The sequence below is a fragment of the Triticum aestivum genome, chromosome 4D (genome assembly GCF_018294505.1).
Source record: "Triticum aestivum cultivar Chinese Spring chromosome 4D, IWGSC CS RefSeq v2.1, whole genome shotgun sequence".
Taxonomy (NCBI): Eukaryota; Viridiplantae; Streptophyta; class Magnoliopsida; order Poales; family Poaceae; genus Triticum; species Triticum aestivum.
The window spans coordinates 272,047,764-272,071,734 of NC_057805.1; the positions used below are offsets into that span (position 1 = coordinate 272,047,764).

At 43.2% G+C, this 23,971-nt stretch overlaps 1 pseudogene; it reads left to right on the forward strand.

Moving 5' to 3' along the window:
* The first annotated feature begins 5,570 nt into the window (after positions 1 to 5,570).
* LOC123096894 (uncharacterized) lies at positions 5,571 to 23,970 on the forward strand (annotated as a pseudogene).
* The last annotated feature ends 1 nt before the right edge of the window (position 23,971 follows it).

Genomic DNA, 23,971 nt, shown 5'->3' on the forward strand with positions numbered 1-23,971 from the left:
TAAGAGCTTAGCAGAGCAGTATGAGCATAACGTAGAAGTAACTCCCAAGGTTAGAATGCAGGACAATAGGTTCCTACCTCATCAACTACTTCCCAATACCCACATGTTATCAAGTCCTAACCATGCAGTGTTCGAAGGTTGAAACTAATGCATAAAAACTGGGTATGAAAGGGATATGGTCAAAGTGTGAACTTGCCTTGTACGGTTGATGAAGATGATTCGCACTCATAACTCCTGATAGTTCTACTCATCACACTCCGGTCAATCTATCGTAAGCAAGCAATAGCAATCACACATAAGCAATCACTCCAAAGATCAGAAAGAACGAAGAAAACAATTTCGAGATCTTCAAAACCAAGCAAATAACTCTTGCAACAGAAAACAATTTCTAACAGTACCAAAATTAAGTGAATTTGGCCTTATCAGAAAGAATCAACTAAACCGGAGTTATAAAACTTGAGTTATGAACAAAAGAAGTGTGAATTCAAATCTGTTTGAAAAACAAATTTTAAATTTTGAAAAACATGTTTAAGTTGTTTTACTAGATAGAGGGGATCATAACGAAGAAGTGGGCATTGGTTTCGCTGGATTTGGATAAACGGTGTAAAAGTTGTGCTAGTTTGAAACAAAGGAACTAATCTGTAAGAAAGATAATTACAAATAGATCCTTGACGAAAAATAAACAGAAAAAGGAAAAAACTAAATAAGGAACGTTCGCTAAACAGATCTACATAACGAAACAGTTCACTAAAACGAAAACGTTTGTTACTAACTAAACTAAAAACCGTTTAACAAAACCGATTAAAACCTAAAAGAAAACCAGCGAACCGGGGACGGTTTTATACCGGACCAGGAGAAACCGGCGGGTCGGGCGGCGGGTGGTTCCGGCAACGGCGGCGGTTTCCGGCGATCTCCGGCGACGGCGGCAGCAACTCCGGTGACGACGGGCTCGGCGGCGACGGGCGAAGACGGCAGCGAGAGAGGCGCGGGGCAAAGCGAGAGGAGGAGAGGAGAGGCGGCGGGGCGGGCTTTTAAGGAGGGGAAGGAGCTGCGGCTTCCTTAGGGAAAGGGCGGCTGGCGGCGTGGCTCGCTCGGACTCCGGCGAGTCCGGGTTGAGCACGGGAGGAGGAAGGCGGCGCGACTTGGGCCGGCTGGCTGGGCTTCGGCCCAGTTGGCCCGGCCCGGAGAAGAAGTTTTTTTAAATCATTTTTCCAGAAACAAAAATAATAAAAACAAAAATAAATACAAATATTATATAGGCATATAATATATCAAAATTTTCAGAAAAATATTTTCTACGACATGAACATTATTCTAGCTCCAAATAAAATCCACAAAAATTCAAATAAAGCAAAGAGTGCTACCGCTCTAATTAAATCCAATAAAAATCTTTTTAAAAATACCAAAATAAGTTCAAATTTATTTCTCTCCAATTTTCTATTGTAGGGAATCATTTTACCCTAATTTCCATATATGTTATTTTTGGAGAAAAAAAATAATTTGAATAAAATCCAAATAACTCCAAATTGAAAATGATTTCAAAGAGACTTTAAATTTTGATTCTTTGAAACTTCCAACTCATATTTCATATGATTTGAAGAAGTCATTTTATCTTCTCTCGTGAAAATCATTGAGTTGCATAAAGTTTCTGAATTTGAAATATTTCCAAATGAAATTCAAATATTTTCAAAAACCCTTTTCATTTTAAATGGAAGAAGTCATGTCATCTTCTCTCTAGGATTTTGTATTCGAAAAGAATTTGAATTCATGGAGATCATAAAAGCAAAGGTGAAAGTTTAGGAAAGTCATTTCATTCCCTCTCATTTAACTTTCAAAAAGTTTCAAATTTCACTCAATTTCACACAATCAATCAAACAATCAATCAAAACTATCTATTTATTATAACATTCCAAAATTCAGAATTTTGGGATGTTACATCCGCACGGGCGGAGACGACAATGACACGCTAGTTCCTCTTCGCCGGCATGCTGGAGCATGCGCTCGTCCTCCTCTTCATGCGCTGCGTGCATAGATGCGGCTCCACTAGCTGCTCGCGTGCTTGGCAGCGTGGCGGCATCGCGAGGAGGGACTGCAGACGACATGAGCGAGCGAGCATTCGGCTTCATGGCACAGGGATGGCGGCGACACGGCGGTGATGGGCGAGAAATGGTTGGCCGGAGCAGGCGGGCACCGACATGTGCAACGGTGGTGGCGGCATATTGATGAGTGCGCGTATGGGAGCTTAGTTTAGTTTTATATAGGGTTGGTCAAACTTAAAAAGAAAACCGTACTAGTACACGTAAACATTAGACTGAGGCGGTGCTTATATTAGTTACCACAGCCATGATACGGAATCCTGTGCAAGCGTGTGAACCGTGGCCGCGCGATCGATCGAACGGTGCGTCACTGTGACGCGCTCGAAGGACATGCATCGAACCTTTTTGTGTGTAAAACAATCCCGGAATATTACTCAACTTTTTTCCCTGGAAAAGTTCTTCACGCTACAATATTTCCATGTATTTGAATTTAGCTCCAGTTCGTGTTTATTTGGACATTTTAGGTGCACCCTAGTTTTTATTAATACTGATTTTGTGTGTGTGACTGAGAGAGAACGTGTGTATGTGTCCATATGTGTGTTGTGGCGGAAGAGCAATGTGGAGACGGTGTGCTGTGATAGAGACATAGAGAGGTGTGAATGTGCAAATAATCATGCATGAGTGAGACATAGAGAGATGCCGATACGTTGTGTATACATGAGAGAACGGTCTTCTATTTGTACTTGTGTGTGTGTGTGAGATAGAGAGAGAGAGGAGCATCCATAACACAACAACCATCTCTCTCGATTCGTCCGTCCCTCGCACGATCGCATGTAACACATGCATCAACACACACATTTTGACATCCTCACCCGGCCCTTGCCCACCTCAAGGCCCGCACATCGCTCTCTATCTCGCACGCACAATCTCTTCATGAAAACCCTATTTAGCATGTAGCTTTCCGTCACATACACACACATTTCTCTCCATAGGTTTGATTTCTCTCAATATCTGACACACACACACGCACACACACACACCGCACGCATACTCCCCCTCCCCCGAGCACACAATTCATCCCCATCCAAGGTTATATGGTGACCACTCTCGCTTGTGCTTCCCCGCACCCCAGCATTCACATCACCTCAATCTTCAAAGAGGGCATCAAGGAGATCAAAGACGGTCACCACACTACACTAGAGAATGCATGGCCATTTGGAAGCAGGATGATGTGATGACGGCTGACTGACTCCTCCCCCCCCTCTCTCTCCGGCACAAAATTACCAATCCCTCTCTCTCTCCCGCACAAAAATATCAATCCCTCAACCCACAAGATCCTTCCCCTCTCGTCCGTGTTTTTCCAGCTCTCTCATCAAACCTGTTGCCTCTTCTCCTTCCACGTGTACAGAATCCAGATGCACACGCATCTCACATATATTACATGTCTCCATCTTTCTCACAGACCTATATTCTTCCTCTCTCTTTCTCTCTCTATCTCTCTCTCTCCCGTTAACTTTGCCTCCTACTCTCTCGTCCACATACATACAATCTTTCCCGCCCTATCTGCTCCATCTTGGCAAGCTCTCTCTACACGTTTCATTCACACATTGGGATGTGTTCAAAATGTTGCTTTTATAATGGATGATGTAGAGTTATGGTCGGTTTTGTTGCATCCTACAAAGTAATAACTATGAAATGCATTTAGATTCTCATTTGACTGGGATTATGTGAGTTTGAGCATATTGTGAAGTACTATAGACCTCGTATACATCTTGGAATTCAACAATGATTGCAACTATTGAATTGTATAGACCATTACATTCGAAGTCAGTAGCCTAATATATTTATTTCACAATTACAACAAATGATTCATTCACTACAAACTAAAAAACAAATGTGTACTCCCTCCATTTTTTATTTAAGTCTGCGTATTAGCATTGGTCAAAGTCAAGTTTTGTAAACTCTCAGAAAGTTTATAACAAAAAATATTAACATATACAATAACAAATAAATACCATTAGATTCATTATTGAATGTACTTTCACATCATACATATTTGTTATGGTAAATGTTTATATTTTTCTATAAACTTGGTCAAACTTTAGGAAGTTTGACTTTGGTCAAACCTAATATGCAGAGTTAATAAAAACAGAGGGAGTACTAGCAGCTACTAGTACTACTAACTACTAGTACTACTCGCTAGTTGCTTAGCCCAATCACCCAACACGCCACACGGGGAGTTCAGTGTCACAAAATTTTGAGGTTGGCGGGAAAATCTCCTGCGACCCTGATTCGAGCAATGCGAAGTTAACATCATAGCCTTTAGAATAGGCCTACGGATGACGCTTGGTAGGGGGATGTTTTGGTAACTTCAGCTTCACCCTACCCAGCCAACCCCACCCCGGCACCAAGAGTAGTACACATGAAAACTCCCCATTTTCTATCCCCACCGCAAAATAGCCTTATCCACGGCACCGCAGCCTTCGTGCTCCTCCCCTTCTACATCGGCGCACTCGTCCACCGCAGCGCATCTGCCTCATCGACGACCTCGTACGCCGCACTGGAGCCAGTCCATCGTCGTTGTCGTACACGGAGGCTATTCCCCGGCACCGTCTTCCACGGTCTCGGATCTGCTTCCCGGAAGCCGACGCCAAGCGCTGAAGCACCAACGTCGTGGACAATGAACTGACTCCCGTTGCCGACCATGATGCACAGAGGCCGCCGCGACCATCGTTCTCCTCCTCGATTGGTAATGTGTGTATTGAATCTCTTAGCAGTACATGTGCAGTTCCAATTTTGTTCATACCTACCCTTCTAATTTCCTCGTTGCTATTGTTCATATAAAAGTAATTTGTTATAGCCTCCATTGTCCAACAGAATATCAGCTTGTAATTGTGCGTCGCTCCTGTATCGCGCTGTGCTTGGGTAGGTTCTTCATTTGCAACCAGTAGTGCGGCAAATGATGGAAAGTTCTTTAGAACTAGCAAGATGCCCATGCGTTGCATGGAACATCAAGATGCATTTGTATGAGTAGTTTATCTTGTGGGAGAAAAGGATCAATGAGGGAAGGCCTTATTTGCAAATCCGGAGAGGGTGTGGGTATCTTTCTGCAAAATTGCCATAGTTTCCTTCCTATCCGTCGGATATAAATCGGACGGCCTATATTGCAGGATGGCAGGCACACCATTATCACCAACTCTGTTTTTTAAAAGAGTAGAGAAGTAGAGATAAATATTAAATATAAAATAAATATAACATTAGAGAAGAAAGTATAGATAGCAGGGACGTTGGGAAAGGATCGCGCGCGCGGGAAAAAGCGGTCGGGCGCACGCTAGTTCTGGCGCGTGGCATCCGGCGCGCTTTATAAAATCCAATGCCCTACCACCGCTCTGTGCCTTGCCAGTGCTCTCTCCCTGCTCTGTGCCTCGCCACCGCTCTCTCCCCGCTCTGTGCCTCACCACCACTCTCTCCCCGCTCTGCGCCTCGCCACCGCTCTCTCCTCGCTCTTTCTCACCTTGCCGCCACCGCGCCACCATGCCGTCGCGTCACCGGGAAACTTGGGGGTTCCGCGGCGTTCGCGCGCGCCCCTCTGGAGGCTTCTCCGCCGAGATACGGTTCCGCGGGATGCGCCTCAGCCTCGGCAATTTCGACACTGCCCATGAGGCCGCCTGCGCGTACAACGCGTCGGCGTGGCGCCTCCGGTGGCCTCATAGAACATTGAACTTCCTGAACGTGCCGATGCGGGAGCGGGCGCAGGAGCTCGCGCCTCTGCCACGACTTATCACCGACGATGATCGTTGAGACAACCGGAGGCGGGAGCACCGTCTCGGCATCGCCGAGATGGATGAGGAATCCATGGCGCTGTGGCGCTAATGCTTCCCACAGGACATCATCAACAAGCGCAAGTTCTACGCGCAAAGGAGGGCGGAGCGAGCCACCTATCGCGAGGACAAGCGTACGCGAAAAGCGGACGCTCAATTCAACATGAGGCTAGGAGCAGCATCGCCCTGGGAATCCGACGATGATCGGTATCTTCACGCCTACGTTGAGACGTGGGAGGAGGACATCACCGAGGAGGAGTCGGACGACGAGGAGTAGTTGAACTATCTATTTTTTATCTATCTATGCTATATCTATGCTGAGAACTATCTATGTCTCTACTCTCTAGTCTCCACTCTCTATCTCTACTTCTCGAAATCAGCACTCCGGGCCCGCAAAAACTGGCTATTCCGGTGTTGTGAACACTTTTTTAAAGCGCCGCGCGTTGCACTTCTGTTGGGGATGATCTAACATGGTAGGCGAGTGCTTTAATGTTGCCCACAAGATGCGTGAGTATTACTAGTATATTTTTCTTGCCATGTTGAGATTTTAAAACCACGAGTGCGAACATGCAGAGGAGCAATGAAGACCAAACATGGGATATTGGGGACATCTTCAAGGAGCGTGGCAAATTAAAGACGAGCTGCACCGAACCTGTAAAACGAGCTTTGGTAAGTAACACCCTTTCAATTACTTTCGTTTAGCCTCGTTTCTTCGATGTGTATATGTTGTAGTTTCTGTTTCTCTTAGCCTCGTGTTCTTTGATGTGTAATCAGGATACTCTTAATCGTCCTAATGCTTTCGTTTTTAGCTTGATGTAGGAAGTGGGTGTTCTCACCTTGTAGTCTGTTTTTATATTTTTCCTTTTGAATTCACTTCTCTGAGTCCTGTTTATTTGGCTTCTACCAAATGGATCTGGGTTGCTCTGAGTATTGATCTAAAAAAAGAAGTAGCTTCATGTCAGGATGCAGTTCCTGCGAGGAGGGAAGTATGGTCAACCTCAAGATCATGTTTCCAAAATGAGGCTGGATTACACACAAGGTGCCCGTTCCCTAATGATGCTGGATTAGACAGAAGTGCAAATTCCCAGATGATGCTAGATTACACACAAGCTAGGTGGAGTCATCAAATGTTCGTGTCCTCATGGCTCTAGTAAAGGCTGATAGAAAGCGTGCAGCAGCCCTTGAGAATGTAGTTGAGTTCCTGAAGAAGCCAAAAGAGCAATCAGATGCTCTCTTCACCCAAGCCAACGAAGAGATGGAAGAAGCCAGAAAGAAGCTTGCAGAGGCAGAGCAGGCTAGGCATATCCTGCTATCTAAAACTGTTGTCAATACAAATTTTCCTTCGTAATAACTAGGTTCAAATGTTTATCCAGTCAGCATGCCTGTTGTGATGTCCGTGCATCTACTGATGTGGCACAAAATAATACTTTTTTGGGTCATGTAATAACAGCAATTACTTTCCAAACAATAACAGACGAAGCATTGGACATGGTATAGTTCACGCGCTAGCCCAACATTCCAAGTTCAACTTCCACATCAAACTCATGTTCACAGATATCTGCACATTCATAGATAATGTCCACAACCATGATTCACTTCAAAGCCATAAAAATGTGAGGAGAGTTATAAATAAAGAAAAACCTCTAGTTCCTGCTACCAGTGCGAGCACAACAAGTCAAGACCATGCGTAATTAATTATATTTTGGTCATTTTTTGTGTTCGAAAAAGCCAGACGGCTCGTGGAAGGACGTGTTGGCACCACACGTGCGGATTCAATGGAGGCAGGCGGGGCAGTCTGAAGCCGGTTGCATGCGGCGAGGAGGCGTGTTTAGCCGGGCCTGCAGCGAGTGGGGCCCTCTTGGCCGGCGCGCCGGTTCAATGCCTGCGCTATGAGAGGTCGCGTCCATGTCAGAGCAATCACTCCCTCCAGTCCTTTTTTGTTTGGGTATAACAAAATCTCGTTTTCCATTCACATTTTACAAGTAAAATTCGAGGACAAACTTTGACGCAAAATACGATGGGGACTAGTATACCAGGACGGAAGTAGTAGTTTTTTATCAAAGAAGGGCTTCCCCCTTCCCGTTTTCATTACTGAAAACAAACATTGAAATCATAGTATTTGCCCTAGAACTACCAGGCTCAACATCTCGCAACATAAACCCATACAACCATACGCGAAGGAGGTAGTAGTTATAAATTCCATTTTTGCTCCATACCAATCGTTCTAAAAACTACTTAGTACTTATAACGCGCCATTGAAAATCGGAACTCTTACCCCGCTAAAAAAATGATATTTTAAACGTGGCTACTCGATCTATGGCAACTGGCAAGCCACCGCCTCCAGGTCGTTCACCTGTCGTCCCGACCATCCATTCCTACGGATCAAATTATCACGCGAGCTGACAATTCCTACAAAGGTGCGCTCCACCACGTACCCGGAACCCACGCATGCAGCAATCGTGCACCTATGGTTTTAGGGTTAATTTGTTAATGGTGCCTTTACGTAACTCTCATGTGTGCAAGATAGCGAGAGACCGACTGCGTGCGTGCGCCTCTTCTCTTCGTATATGTACTCCACCATTTGTCTGGTGTCCAAAAAATTATACAGTAGTAATAACTACTAGCAATGTGCCAATGCATTGCCACACGATCAAAGTAGATTAATACATATTCACCGATTTGATAGAAAAAAGAGTCTAGTTTTGAAGTACATATATCACTAAAAATATGTTATGTTTCACTCAAAATATATTCCTTTGGCGGTTTTGATGAGATAAGGGAGGAATGTGGTTGGTTTCAAGATTCAAGAAGTGGTATATCTCTAATTTCTACTCTTACTAGCAAGATGCCCGTGCGTTGCACGGAACATCAAGATCTTGTGGGAGAAAAGGATGAACGAGGGAAGGCCTTATCTGCAAATGGGGAGAGGAGTGCGGGTAAATTGTCATAGTTTTCTTCCTATCCGTTAGATATAGATCGGACGGCCTATATTGCACTATGGCAGACACACCATCATCACCGGCTATGCTTTTTATAAGAGTAGAGATAAAAAACAGAGTTGGTGATGACGGTGTGACTGCCATCCTGCAATATAGGCCGTCCAATTTATATCTGACGGATAGGAAGGAAACTATGGCAATTTTGCAAAAAGATACCCACACCCCTCACCACATTTCCAAATAAAGCCTTCCCTCGATCATCCTTTTCTCCCACAAGATAAACTACTCATACAAATGCATCTTGATGTTCCATGCAACACATGGGTATCTTGCTAGTTGTTGCAAAAAGCCCATGTGTGTGTGTTGTGTGTGTGTGAGAGAGACAGGAGGAGGACAGAGTGCATGTGTGACAAGACACAAAGAGTGTGTGTGCGAGAGGTGTCAACTTAAAATGAGGCGATAGTGTGTGTGTGCACGATCGAAAGGGCGTGTCTCAAGAAGGGACGAAAAATCTACACGGATACAAGGAGCGCGAGAGAGACATGTACGCGATAGTGGAAGCGCGAGTGTGCGAGAGTATAAACCTATCTGGAGGCTAGTCGATCAATGTTTGTGAGTGAAATATGAGTCAGGGGTGCGAAAGCGAGAGTTTTGTGTGTGTGTGAGAGAGACGGTAGTCGGGAAGGGGAGTGGAAGCAGGAGTTGTCTGTGTGTGAGAGAGAGGGGGAGTTTGTCTGATTGGTAAACAAATGAATAATGTCAGTCTTATAACTGGGATGGGGAAGGAAAGGAGACCGCAACAAATGTTTTGTCTGCGGGAGAGAGTAATTTTAGTGGTATGAGTCATATCTAGAGACATATAAGGTGTGTGAGAGAACCCCATAGAGAGAAACACAAAGTGAAAGACGAGTGAGACTGTGTGTGTGGCGGTGAAAAAGAAAGCGTAGGTACCTAGTGATACTAGAGAATGGTAGAGACGTGAGAGATAGTGAAAACCGTGTAATGTATAATGATAGGGAGAGTGTGACACTTCTCAAGGGAGACGTCGAGAGACCCTGTTTGCGAAAATAGGAGAAACATGAAGTGAGCGTGCGGGTGAGCTGGAGAAAAGAGAGTGATAGCTACATTTAGGAGCATGCGAGAGAGATGGACGTGAAAGGAGTCAACATAAAAGGGATTCAAATATTTGAATTCGAGATGACGATACATGTAATTCATACTCGAACCAAAATTGATCTATCAAACATGCATACTCATATGAATTCACGCGCATCTATATTATTTAATATGTAGATATTACTGATCCATACATTTTAGTAGAACATAGTTTGGTTTAAATTTTTTGAATTCAACCTTATGATTTTGAGATCATTGTATTTGTAAATCATATTATACATATAAAGGAGCAGAATTCTTTGTTGTGCTTTTGGAATTATATATATATATATATATATATATAAATGATGTATATAGAATTTTATTCCAATCGAAAATGGATCCTGCCCGAACAAAAATAGAATACAAGCTGGATTCGAATTGAGTTGGCATGGTAAACATGCTCTACCAAAAATCGGAATGAAGCAGGGAAAGTCGCAGTAACCGCCCGAAACCAAAATCTGCGTGATGGAAATTACTGCCTATCCCTGACACGCAAAGCCTATCGGCTTGATTTCTATAGGTTTCGATAGGGGTAGGTTTGTAATTTCACTCAAACGTGACATAACCGCCTCTCACCCGGATTCATACACGGTGGGCACCAAAACACAGTGTCTCCTCGGCCGAAATCGACTCCCTCCCCGATTCATACACGGTGGGCACCAAAACAAACTCTCGTCGGCAAATATTCGGTGTATGCGAGATTACCGTCCTATCTCCAACCGACTAATATTGTTGTGATGTAGGAAATTTTAAACGGGGGCTAAGTTTGTAAATTTCCTCGCATTTGAGACAAGCGCGCCCTGAAGACATGGTTCCCCCCTTCCTCTCTCCCTCCATTTCCCCATTCGTACTCTGTGGGCGCCAAAAGACCCTCTCCACCCCAGCCTCCTCCGTCCGCCACCCCATCCACCGCTGTCCTCCTCCACCATGGCGGTGCTGATACCCCGACGCCGTCGTCCATTACAAGAGATCGACCTCTCTCATCCACGGCTTCGGACCGGGATCCTTGCGTCCCGTCCTCTCGCTTCATCCCCTCCATCATCCACCTTCCCGGTGCTGCTCCTACGACTGTCTCGTCCACTGCGCCCCGCCGCCGATAGCCATCGCTACCGCACCACCGTCAAATTCTCACCAGATGCATACATGGCGCCGCACCAGAGGCTGTACTCTTTCGTATCTGCTCAACTTATTTATCACAGGAAGAAAATAGATCGCCACTGTTTTACTTTGATTTCTTGTCCATCACTTACTTGTTAATTGAAAGAAAACATTGGTTGCGAAGTTGCCTTTGTCTGGTTTGCACCTTCAGATCCACCATGGCACGCTCAACACTATACTCGCAATGCTTATGCTATTCCCCTTTTATATTCCACACTAGTTAAATGACAATAGACTAAATTTGAAAATTGGGTCAGTCGATTTGTGAGAGCTCGCCGGAGTTCGCCGGTGCGAAGGAAGGGGCTCGGATGGGGACAGTGGTTGTGGGGGCGGTGGTGGGGCCTCACCGATCAAAGAAAACTCGACGCGGGTGGGAGAGGGGTTGGGGGTTGGGGTTGCAGAGGAACACAGGCGGTGGGGGCGGTTCATGGGAGCGCGGGGGGGGGGGGGGGTTCGGGGCTGGTGGTTCGGCCGGCGGCCCGTGCGGTGTTTTGTATGGGAAGAATCGGAGACGAGGAAGAAGAAGGGTTAGGAGACATATGATCTTCATCCAACCGCCTAAAATGGTCGACTGACCCAAATGACAAAAGTCACGCGACTTGCATGCAGACATGCCTTTATATTCAGTACCATCAGCGTACCTGCTTAGCACTGCTCCTGAATCCATCAAGCTAAACAATGTGCCACTCATAATTCCAAACTTGTTGCTCAAATACGAATCTGATATGATGCTGATATTACTAAAATAGATAACGTTTAATTGGTCAGCTAATGTTCCTACTTTACTTTTGAAAAAGCACGTGCACCACATATAGAGAGACATCAGGGAGTTGCATTCTTAATGCGCTCTGGTTCATCATGTATGGGCACTGCACAACGAACATTTTATTATCCAAAATCTTCTTGCTCTTATTTAGCATGTTCCTCTTCCATTCTTTTTAATAAGTACTCACTCCATTCCTAAATACAAGTCTTTGTATAGATTGGACCATGGACTACCTATGGAGCAAAAATGAGTGAATCTACACTCTAAAATGTATCTGTATACATATGTATGTGATCCATAGTGGAAATATCTACAAAGACTTATATTTTGGAACGAAGGGAGTGTGATAGTAGTACAGTATGTTCCTTGTAGTGAAGATGAGCGGTGACATTTGTAGTGTAGAGGTCTATACGTTCGGTTGTGATGGACACTTTGAACTCTTCGGGCCTCTTTGATTCGTAGGATTTTGTAAACATAGGAATAGGAATTGTAGTGGCCTGCCCACTTGAATCCTATAAGATTAGCAAGGTAATCGGGGAGCTGTGTCGCCTTTGAGAGTTACAGTGATATTAACAGTACCGCACCTTCAGTTGAAGAGAGCTGGTATCCGAAGCTTTTCTAGCCGTACCGGCAATACTAGCACATATATTCCAGCAAGTTCCACTTTGCTGATTTTACTTGTGATGCTTACGGTTTTCCTGTTATATCTACACTATGATATGTATAGCTGCTTTGTGCCGCACTAGCAGCAATCCATCTCTTGAAGCTAAACAACACACCAATCATAAGTCCAAAGCTTACTTCTTTAAATACGAATTGTGATATGATACCGATATTAGTTAACCGACACACATTTAATTGGCCAGGTAATGCTCCCACTTGATTTTCCAAATGCATGTGGCCACATATAGAGAGACGACATGGAATTGCATTTCTTTGGGTGTTGTGATTCATCATGAGTGGGCAAGCAACATTGTATGCAATGAAGCATAACCTCAAGAATATGCTTCCTCTTCTGTTTGTTAACATGTTCCACTTTTGTTATTCTATATTTAGTAAGTACAGTATGTTCCTTGTCAGGAAGGGGAGCAGGGACATCTGCAGTCAAAAGCTGATAGAGCTGGCCTGTACGTGATCGATAGGCTTTCAATTAGTAGCGGCAATACAACACCATATTTTCCAGCCAATTCCACTTTCCCGATTTATATATCGGGGTTTTTGTGTACCCCTTTTATGTACACTACGATCTGCATAGTTGTTGTGTGCTCTTGTTATCATGGTTTGGCAATAAACTCTCTATACAGTATATTATGAACCTATCATCTGCCAACTATCCATACTTCTGGAGCCTATTTTTTTGTGTACTTGTGCCAGATTATATTAATGTGCACACCATAATACAGCACACATGATCTCTCTCATCAGAATCCAGTGATAGCACAAAAGGGTTTACAAAGGCGCCCCTATATTAGAATATCCTATGCATTACAAAGATAATCTCACTACTATTTATGTTTTCATGCTTCTCAGATATTATACGTAATCACAGTGAATATCAGAATCTGCGCATCAGAAGAATATTGTGGAACACTGCAACGACTTACAAAATTGGCGCCAAGGCATTGAGTGCCATTCTGGATGCGATGAAACTCATACGCTCCCCACCTATAGATTGTTGTTCACAATATGATCCTAATGACTATTCTGACCTCGAGGAGTCAAAGGCAGATGGCCTGTCAGGTTCACCCATCAAGGTGCCTATTCTATTTTGGCAAGGTTTTATTGATTCCGCGTATCTTGCATAAGTTGTCTTGCATTTCTTCTACTTTGTTGCACTGCCATCTGCTTTGTTTACTCATCATATATGTCAAGATGCCATGCCCATCCATTATCAATACACATTCCATCTGTCATCACACCATATTTTTCCACTCAAATGATGTTCTTGTGCATCAGACATCAAAAAGGAAGAGGGTGATTGCCTAACCTGAAGGAGCACCAGCAAAGTCCTTGAAAAACATGGTGGTGCCGGAGAAATGAGACAGTACCCCACTTATATTGGCTCTACAACCAATGACACAAAATGTAGGACTGACTCCAGCAGACTGTACCCATACTTCACTGGCCACACCACTAGCCCACCACACAGGACCTGCACTCCAGCAAAAGGTATGCCGATTTCATTTGCCATAGCACCAGCCGTACTGATACGTCTCCAACGTATCTACTTTTCCTAACACTTTTCCTCTTGTTTTGGACTCTAATTTTAATAAAACTAACCCCAGACTGACGTTGTTTTCAGCAGAACTACCATGGTGTTGTTTTTGTGCAGAAATAAAAGTTCTCGGAATGGAACAAAACTTTGCGAGGAATTTTGATATAATTAATAAGAATTTCTGGAGCCAAGACCTGCCCGAGAGGGGCACCTGGGTGGGCACAACCCACCAGGGCGTGCCCCCCTCTCCTGGCGCGCCCAGGTGGGTTGTCCCCACCTGGTGGCCCCGCATACCCTGAAACCGATGCTATAAAATCCTTTTTTTCCAGAAAAAAATCAGGGAGAATGAATTATCACGATCCAGGAGACGGAGCCGCCGTCACCTCCTGTTCTTCATCGGGAGGCCAGATCTGGAGTCTGTTCGAGGCTCCGGAGAGGGGCATCTTTGTTCTTTGTCATCACCAACCCTTCTCCATTTCCAATTCCATGATGCTCCCCACCGTGAGTGAGTAATTCCTTCGTAGGCTCGCTGGTCAGTGAGGAGTTGTATGAGATTCATCATGTAATCGAGTTAGTTTTGTTAGGGCTTGAGCCCTAGTATCCACTATGTTCTAAGATTGATGTTGCTATGACTTTGCCATCCTTAATGCTTGTCACTTTGGGCCCGAGTGCCATGAACTCAGATCTGAACCGTTTATGTTATCAAAATTATATCCATGTTCTACAGCCGGGACCCTGGAGTGAAAATAACCGGGACCACTCCCGGTGATGACCGTAGTTTGCGGAGTTCATGTATTCACTATGTGTTAATGCTTTGTTCCGGTTCTCTATTAAAAGGAGGCCTTAATATCCCTTAGTTTCCAATATGGACCCCGCTGCCACGGGAGGCTAGGACAAAAGATATCATGCAAGTTCTTTCCATAAGCACGTATGACTATTCACGGAATACATGCCTACATTATATTGACGAACTGGAGTTAGTGCCGTATCGCCCTAGGTTATAATTGTCTCATGATGAATATCATCCAACAAGTCACTGATCCAATGCCTACGAATTTATCTTATATTGTTCCTGCTAAGTTACTACTTCTATCATCACTGTTACACTTGCTACAAAATTACTGCTATCACTGTTACCATTACTGCTGCTACTATTATCAAAACCTTTGCTACTGGTTACTTGCTGCAGATAATTAATCTCCAGGTGTGGTTGAATTGAAAACTCAGCTTCTAATACCTTCAAATATTCTTTGGATCCCGTTGTGTCGAATCTATAAATTTGGGTTGAATACTCTACCCTCGAAAACTGTTGTGATCCCCTATACTTGTGGGTTATCAAGACCTTTTTCTGGCGCTGTTGCCAGGGAGCATAGCTATATTTGTTGACTCAATTGGGATTATTATCATATTATGACTATGAAGAATCTGAAGGATCCTAAGACTAAGATTTATCCCTCAAATACGAGGGGAGGTAAGGAATTTCCATCCAGTTCTGCTTTAGATTCACCATCTGTTATGAGTAAACTTGCAACACCACCACATGCTATTAATTCTGATATGTTGCAAGTTATTGATGATGCTACTTCTGCTATGGATAATGCTTATGATGATGCTAGTACCTTGCTTGATAATGATGATGTGCCACTTGGTGAATTTCCTGATAAACAAATTGCTAGAGTAATACAACATGATGTTGTTGAATCTGATGATGAACTTGAAACGGAATCTCCTGAAACACCTGCTAGAACTAGCCCTCCTAGATATGAATTGCCTAAGGTACCAGAAGGTTATGTTATGAATGAGGAGACAACTAGAGATATTCTTGCTTGCAGAGATAGAGATGATCTAGAGAAATTATTATGCAAGTATAAAGAAAAATCTCCGAATGCTAGAATGAAATGTGATCCTAAGTTTGCAACTTCACCTATCTTTATCGACGATAAGGATTATGAATTCTCTGTCGACCCAGAGTTAGTTACTTTGGTTGAATCTGATCCTTTCCATGGTTATGAAACTGAAACTGTTGTGGCACATCTTACTAAGTTGAATGATTAGCCACCCTTTTTACTCATGATGAGAAAACTCGTTATTACTTTATTCTCAAATTATTTCCTTTATCATTAAAGAGTGATGCTAAAGCTTGGTACCATACTCTTGCTCCTGGTTGTGTGCGTAGTCCCCAGGATATGATTTATTACTTCTCTGAAAAATATTTTCCTGCTCATAAGAAACAAGCTGCTTTACAGGAAATATTTAACTTTGTGCAAATTAAAGAAGCGAGTATACCACAAGCTTGGGGTAGGCTTTGCCTGTTACTTAATGTTCTGCCTGATCATGCTCTTAAGAAAAATGAAATACTTGATATCTTCTATAATGGACTAACCGATGCTTCTAGGGACTTCCTAGATAGTTGTGCTGGTTGTGTTTTCAGGGAAAGAACTGTTGGGCAAGGTGGAAAATTATTGAATAACATATTGAAAAATTATGATGGTTGGACTCTTCCTGAAGCACCACCTAAACCCACTCCGAAGAAGAGGGGTATATTATATCTCAGTCCTGAAGAAATGCAAGAGGCAAAGAAATCTATGAAGGAAAAAGGTATTAAAGCTGAGGATGTTAAAAATTTACCTCCTATTGAAGAAATACATGGGCTTAATACACCACCACTAAGGTGGTAGAGGTAAATTCTTTAATGAAGTTCAATGATAATGACAATCCTCACAATATGCATCCTAGCCAATGCCTTTATGAGTTCGAAAACTATATAAGAAAGCAAGATCACTTCAATGCAAATGTTATGAAACAATTGAAATGCAATTCTGATATGATTGCTCGCTTGAGTGACTTGTTATTTAGAATCTCAAATGATGTTAGAGGTATTGGAAAACATGCTTCTATGGTTCAAACCCAGTTAGAACAAGTTGCTAAATCACAAAGAGAGTTGCTTGATGAAATGAATCATAATATACATGACTTTGCTGTTAGAGTTGCAACTAGAGGAGGTAAAATGACTCAAGAACCACTTTATCCTGAGGGACACCCAAAAAGAATTGAACAAGATTCACAAAGAGTTAACACAGATGCACCTAGTCCATCTAGAAAGAAAAAGAAAAAGAAAAATGATACGACTTTGCATACTTCTAGTGAACCTGAAACAGAAAAACCTCCTGTTAATGAGAATGAAACTTCTATCTCTGATCCTGAAACTCAGTCTGTTAATGAAAACTCACCTAGTGATAATGAAAAAGATAATGATGAGGTTCATGAAGACACTTAACCAAATAATAATGAACCAGACAATGATGTTGAGATAGAACCACCTGTTGATCTTGCTAACCCACAACCTAAGAATAAAAGATATGACAAAAGAGACTTCATTCCTAGAAAACATAGTAAAGAAAGAGAACCGTGGGTTCAAAAACCTGTGCCTTTTCCACCCAAGTCAACTAAAAAGAAAGATGATGAAGAATTTGAAAGCTTTGCTGAAATGCCGAGGCCAGTCTTTTTGCGTACTCGCTTGACTGATATCTTGAAAATGCCTCCTTATGCAAAGTATATGAAAGACATCATCACTAATAAGAGAAAAATACCGGAAGATGAAATCTCCACTATGCTTGCTAATTATACTTTTAAAGATGGAGTACCTAAAAAACTTGGAGATCCGGCAATACCAACTATATCTTGCTCCGTTAAAAAGAATTATGTGAAAACTACTTTGTGTGATTTAGGAGTTGGTGTTAGTGTTATGCATTTCTCTTTATATAAAAGACTTGATTTGAATAAACTCACACCTACTGAAATATCTTTGCAAATGGCTGACAAATCAACTGCCATACCTATCGGTATTTGTGAGGATGTGCCCGTTGTTGTTGCTAATCTTACTGTTTTGACTAACTTTGTTATACTTGAGATGCCTGAGGACGACAATATGTCGATTATCCTTGGTACGCCCTTCTTGAATACTACAGGGGCTGTTATTGATTGCAATAAAAGCAAGGTCACTTTTCATATCAATGGTAATGAGCATACGGTGCACTTTCTGAAGAAACAATTCCAAGTGAATGGTATTAATGTTATTGAAAAATCTCCGACAAACACTATTGGAAGTTTTCAAATACCTCTACCTAATGTCAAAAAGAAATATGAAATGCTTATTGTTGGGGACATTCATATCCCCCTTGAGGTAACTTAGTGATTTACGAAAGTTCTTCGGTTTCACGCTAATCGAAAGTGGTGTTAATAAGACTTGATCAACCTTATTAACGGATCATTTTTGAGAGGTATGAAGTTGATGAATTTAGTAAGCACTACCTTCTGTCCCTACTTTTTGTTTTCTATTTTTACTAGTTAAAATAAATAAAATGCTATACTTTGTCTGTTTTCTGAATTTCCCGTGCAATAAAAAATGACCCAAAAATAAAAGTTCTCAGAATGCCCTGAAAATTTAACATGATTTTTTCTGAATATTTCTGAATTTCTGGTGAAAATAATATCAGAGGGAGGTGCACCAGGTGGGCACAACCCACCTGGGCGCGCCAGGACCCCCAGGCGCGCCCTGGTGGGTTGGGGTCCCCACGTGTGCCCCCTGACTTGTCTCTTCATCCCACATCATCACTTACCTCCAGAAAAAAATCTCCATTCACTACAGGAATCAGGCACTTTGCCGTCTGCCATGGCTGACGGCAAAGGCATGCCTGGCGGACGGGAAAGGCCTTTGTTGTCAGCCAGCAGACGGCAACAGGTCCGACTGAATAGGCTACGGCGAAGGGCTCTTTGCCGTCTGCTGGCAGACAGCAAAGATGAAACATCCTTTGTCGTCTGCCAGCAGACGACACAGAGCCTGGACGGCACACGTGGCAGGTCAGGTCCATTAGGGGGTCAACGGCATGCTTTGCCATACGCTGGCCGATGGCAAAGACCATTGCACCTTTGTCGTCTACCAGCGGACGACAAAGTAAACAAATAGGCCCGCCCCCTGGTGGTGCCACGTGGCATGCTATGCCGTCCGCTGGCGGACGACAAAGGTGCAGCGGTCGTTGCCGTCCGCCAGCAGACGGCAAAGTAACCAAATCGGCCAGCCAGTGCCCCAGGTTGCACAGGTAGCTGCCATGTGGCAGCTTTGCGGTCTGCTGGCTGATGGCAAAGCTCTTTGCCATCTGCCAGCAAGCAGCAAAGAGCGTGCATAGCCCCTATTTTTTCTGTTTTTTCTTAAATTCATTCAATTTCACAGAATCTCACGTATATATTCTGTTACCCTGGGCCGTATATAGGGAGCGATCGGCAAATTCCCAAATTGAGCCCAACAGCCTGAACGGTACCACTCGAGAAAAAAAGGACACCCAGCACCAGCCCTTCCCTTACCTCCCGCACCCACGCCCCCCACCGTCGCCGCCTCCTTCCACCGCGCCGGCGGCATCCCTGCCCTGCGCGCCGCCCCCTCCTTCCCTCGCGCCGGTGACCTCCATGCCCCGCGCGCCGCCCCTCCCAGCGCGGCGCCCACTCCATGCCCCGCGCGCCGCCCATCCCAGCGCGCCGCCCCCTCCTTCCCCCGCGCCGGCGGCATCCCTACCCTACGCGCCGCCCCCCTCCTTCCCCCGCGTCGGCGACCTCCCTGCCCCGCACGCTGCCCCTCCCCCTTACCCCGCGTCGAGCGCCTCTCTGCACTGTGCGTCACCCTCCTCCTTCCCCCGCGCCGTCCACCTCCCTCCACCGCGCACCGCCACCCTCCTTCCCCGCGCCGACCGCCTCTCTGCACCGCACGCCAGCCACTTCCCTCCCCCGCGCACCGCACTCCTCCTTCCCCAACGCCCGCCACCTACCTCCATCGTGCACTCCCGACTTACTCGTTCATCCCGCTGTCATATCTCGGGCGCCGCCCTCAGGCAACCGGTGATGCTCCTCCCGCCACCACTCTGCCTCCTTCCCGATGGAGCTACGCCGCCGCCGCATGCAGGAAGTCCATCGCCTCCACCCCAGGCCGTTCAATGCCATCGTCGTGGACGTGCCCCGCTTTAACACCATGGATTGCGATTGAGCGGCAAACAATGGAGCCTGCAGAAGGAGCCGCGGGGTCGAGGACCTCCAGTTCGCCAGTCCAACAAAAGGTTGTAGAAAGTTGAGACTAGTTTGCATTAAGGTTAGCCCATTTGTTTATTCATCAGTACAAGTTATTTAGTTCCACTTAGATTATGTTCACTACATTGCGTCTTATTTCCAATGACAACAAATTTTACACATATAACAACTCCACATTTTTTATATGACACAACACTTTGGGTTGGCTAAATTTAGGTGAATGCTCTCTTCTGACTTCAACTGTAACTAAGAATCTTGCTAATAGGTTGCATTTTGAATCGAGAGTGCTGCTAATTGCCAGTGTCGTTGCTTGTTTTCTCGATAAGGAAAAAATAGCTATTGTTGTTCTGAAGTTTCAGGAATTTCAACGAACTGTTTTAGGAAGAATTAGCTTATTGAGCTACTGTAGATGGCTGGCATTTGTGCCTTGAAGGTGTGTGTGCATTTCATAGTTCACCAATATTATATGATTTCACTCACTTCCGTTACCATGTTATTTCTAGCATAGCATGTCTAAAAATGCAGAAGTAGTGCCAAAAACAATGTCATTGTGTTATGCATATAAAAGATTTATAAAAATGCACAAACTGTTGTGTTTTTTGGTAACTCACGGCTGTGTGTAGCTCTTGTATGTCTTCGAATACTTATGCATACTGTTGTTTGGTACATATCTTCAGTACAAGTTTGGAAGGCCAGGAAGTTCTACCGCTGGCATACACCAAGTTCAGAGATGTTGCATGGAGTGAGCTGACACCGCCGTAAAAAATGGTTTATTAGCATACTGTTGTTTGGTACTTATGCATACTGTTGTTTAAGTGAAAATTGTTGGGTGCATGTGCAGAAAATTTGTCAGTTCAGTTTTCAAAATTCCGTAAGTTTGTTTTTATATTATAAATTTCTGTAAGTTTCTCATGTGTGCTGCTACAAATCTGAACTATTTGTCTAGACATTCTAGTACTGATGCAATCGCCTAAAATAAGTTCAAGAAAAAATCAGTAAGTTTGGTGCGTGTGCTGCTACAAATCTAAAATTCTTCTTGAGTCATTCTAGTATTGGAATCTCTTTTAGTTTGTAGCATAGAGAATATTTTTATGCTCATTCGTTCATAGTATGAAGCTCATTTATAGTTTCTTTTCTCATTCTGTTAATTAAGAAAATGCTTATTGACCTTGAAGCATAAACCTCTCGGCAATGTAACATTCTGCTGATATTTTAATAACCGGTAAGCTGTCGTAGTGGGACAAGGTCATCATCTTGAGGAGGTCAGTGAGGTCAGTGATACCATGCACGCTGAAACGATGGCCCTACACCAGACTGTATGTGTAACTTGGGCTATGGGATGCAGGCTGGTGCCGCTTGAAACGGATGCGACTAACCTGTAGAAAGCATTAGAGGAAGTGATTTAAGAGATGAATGTGTATGTTGCTGCACTACTGTGCTTGTTGTTTTTATAAAGTTGATTGCTGTCAAATTTTTGTTGCTTAAAAATGTTGCTATTTGTTTTTACAATGTCCATTTTGAAGTTCAAATTGCTGATGATTTTTATTGTGTTCATGTGGGTGCTTGAACATGATTCAAATGCTTTTATGAACAAGTTATCATGTATGTCTTGCCTTTGTAGCTCGTAAAACATACACTCTGTACAAAGGAAAAGCACACTAGGTCTACTAGTTCACTGTGAATTTATATTATCAGTTCATAAATAAGCACATATAGAAGTTCGATTTGTGTTATTGAATCAGTTTGGTTCATCGGTTTTATATTGTATGACAATTTGCTACATGGGGGATTTTTGCAGTTCGAAAAAAAAGTGTACAATAGTTCAAACTTTGAGAGCTATTAAGTTTTATATTTTTAGAATGGGAGTTGTATGTTTACTCTCTGCCTGTACAGTGCATTTTGTATTCCTGGTCGTTGTAGTTATTTTTTTGTGTTAATAAAAATGAATTTATGTATTTTTTGAATCATTCCTCCACCAGAAGAAAAGTGATTTAGACTCTTTATTGCAATCAGTTAGTTGACTATCTTAGTTCAACTAGTTAACCGTCTTGATTCACATTTCTTGCTTCCAGGGTCAACGACGGTCGCCGCTCCTCGACCCTATTCCCGTTCGTCACCCAGCTCAACAGTCCACCTCGGCTGCAGGCCATCCATTGCTCCGCCCTGGATGCTGCCATGTGGTGGCTGGCCGTCTCACTCCAATGCACCTCCCTCTCTTTGTGTACTAGTCTCTCTCAAGACTGGAAGTTATCCCTGATGTACTCAACACAAGTTCAACATCATCATCTAAAAAGGTTCGCTGATATCGTAATGAGGAATTCAAATATTCAAAAGGTTCATCTAAGAAACCACATAAAAATATATAGAACAAGAAAATGATTCAAAAATATGTGGCTGCTGCATTAGAGTTACTCTGACCCATGCAAAAATAAATTGCAGGAAGCAAAAAAGAAAATCTATTTACTCACGGATGCAGACAAATTTCCGGAGCACAATAGACTCATCGGCGCATCAGCGACCATTCATTCAACAACAGTTCAATTACAAAAAGAACATCAGTTCAAAAAAATATATGCAAGAGGTTTGGGAGCCAAAATCTATTAACCTGAAACCATGGCTTGCTGCGTTGCTTGGCAGGCTGGCTGGTGTTCCTCTGCTTTCTCTTTGCCACTGCTTTAATTTTCACTTGCCTCTTTGTTGTTTTCATTGTGGAAAATTGCTTCTTGGTTGAATAAATCAAAGAGTACTGTCCATTCATCTAAAGTTTGTAAAGAAGGAGACCAACTTCCTGGGTAACCATTATATAGACTAAAAAAGGCATTGTCCATATCATCATGATGAAACAGAGCTAAAAGCATATTGAGGCCAAACAGAGACCTAATCAGCATGGCAAAAAACAAATTGACAGGCTACCAATTAAACCAAAGGAAGCATGATCCAACTAACATCAAGTCCGCCTGAACACCCACAATCCATAGGAAAATTGATAGCCTGACCAGTGAAAACTTAAGAAGAGTGACCCAACTAACAACAAATACATGTCTCGTCCATGTGCATGCCAGCATCACCATCTACTCATAAAGTGCGTCAAGTTGGTAAATATGCTTAGTCAAGACAAGCTCAACATTTTAGGGACAAAGAAAGTGGGCATCAAAACCAAACAATGTACTAATAGTGGTAGGAGTACTAACATGAATAGTGGATCGACAGTAGACTTTAGTTCTTCTTTTCCTGTTTTCTTTTTTCTTCTTCTTCCTTTTCTATGTTTTCTCCTCCTAGTCCTTTTAGGTCTTATTTCTTTCTTTCTACAATAGAAAGAATCCTAGTAAATGATCCTAGTAAATGATTTTCTGAATTAAAAATAATTTTGGAAATTCCAGAAAACAGTTGAAACTTCAAAAAATTCATAGAAAATAATCTATAACCCCAATGGAAATAATTTATATATGAAAAATGATAAGAATAATCTAGAGAATCCGTTTCTGGCATTTCCATGCATGTTTGAGGGACTTATGCCTGTTTTAGATCTTATGAATCAGGTCAAACCAATTAAATGGCATTTGAAAAATCACATATGAAGTTTGAATTTGAATCTTGTATTCAAACCAACTCCATTTAAACTGTTGCTAGCTGCATTAGCCCAAATCACATCATGCTGCCTTGTCGTCATGCATCATATTGTTGCATTGCATTGACTGTGTTCCTTCTGTGTTTGCCGGTGTTGTTCCCTCTCAGCGGATGTTATTCCGGCGTTGTGATCAATGACACCGATGAAGAGCTATACTATCTTCAGAAGTGCCAGG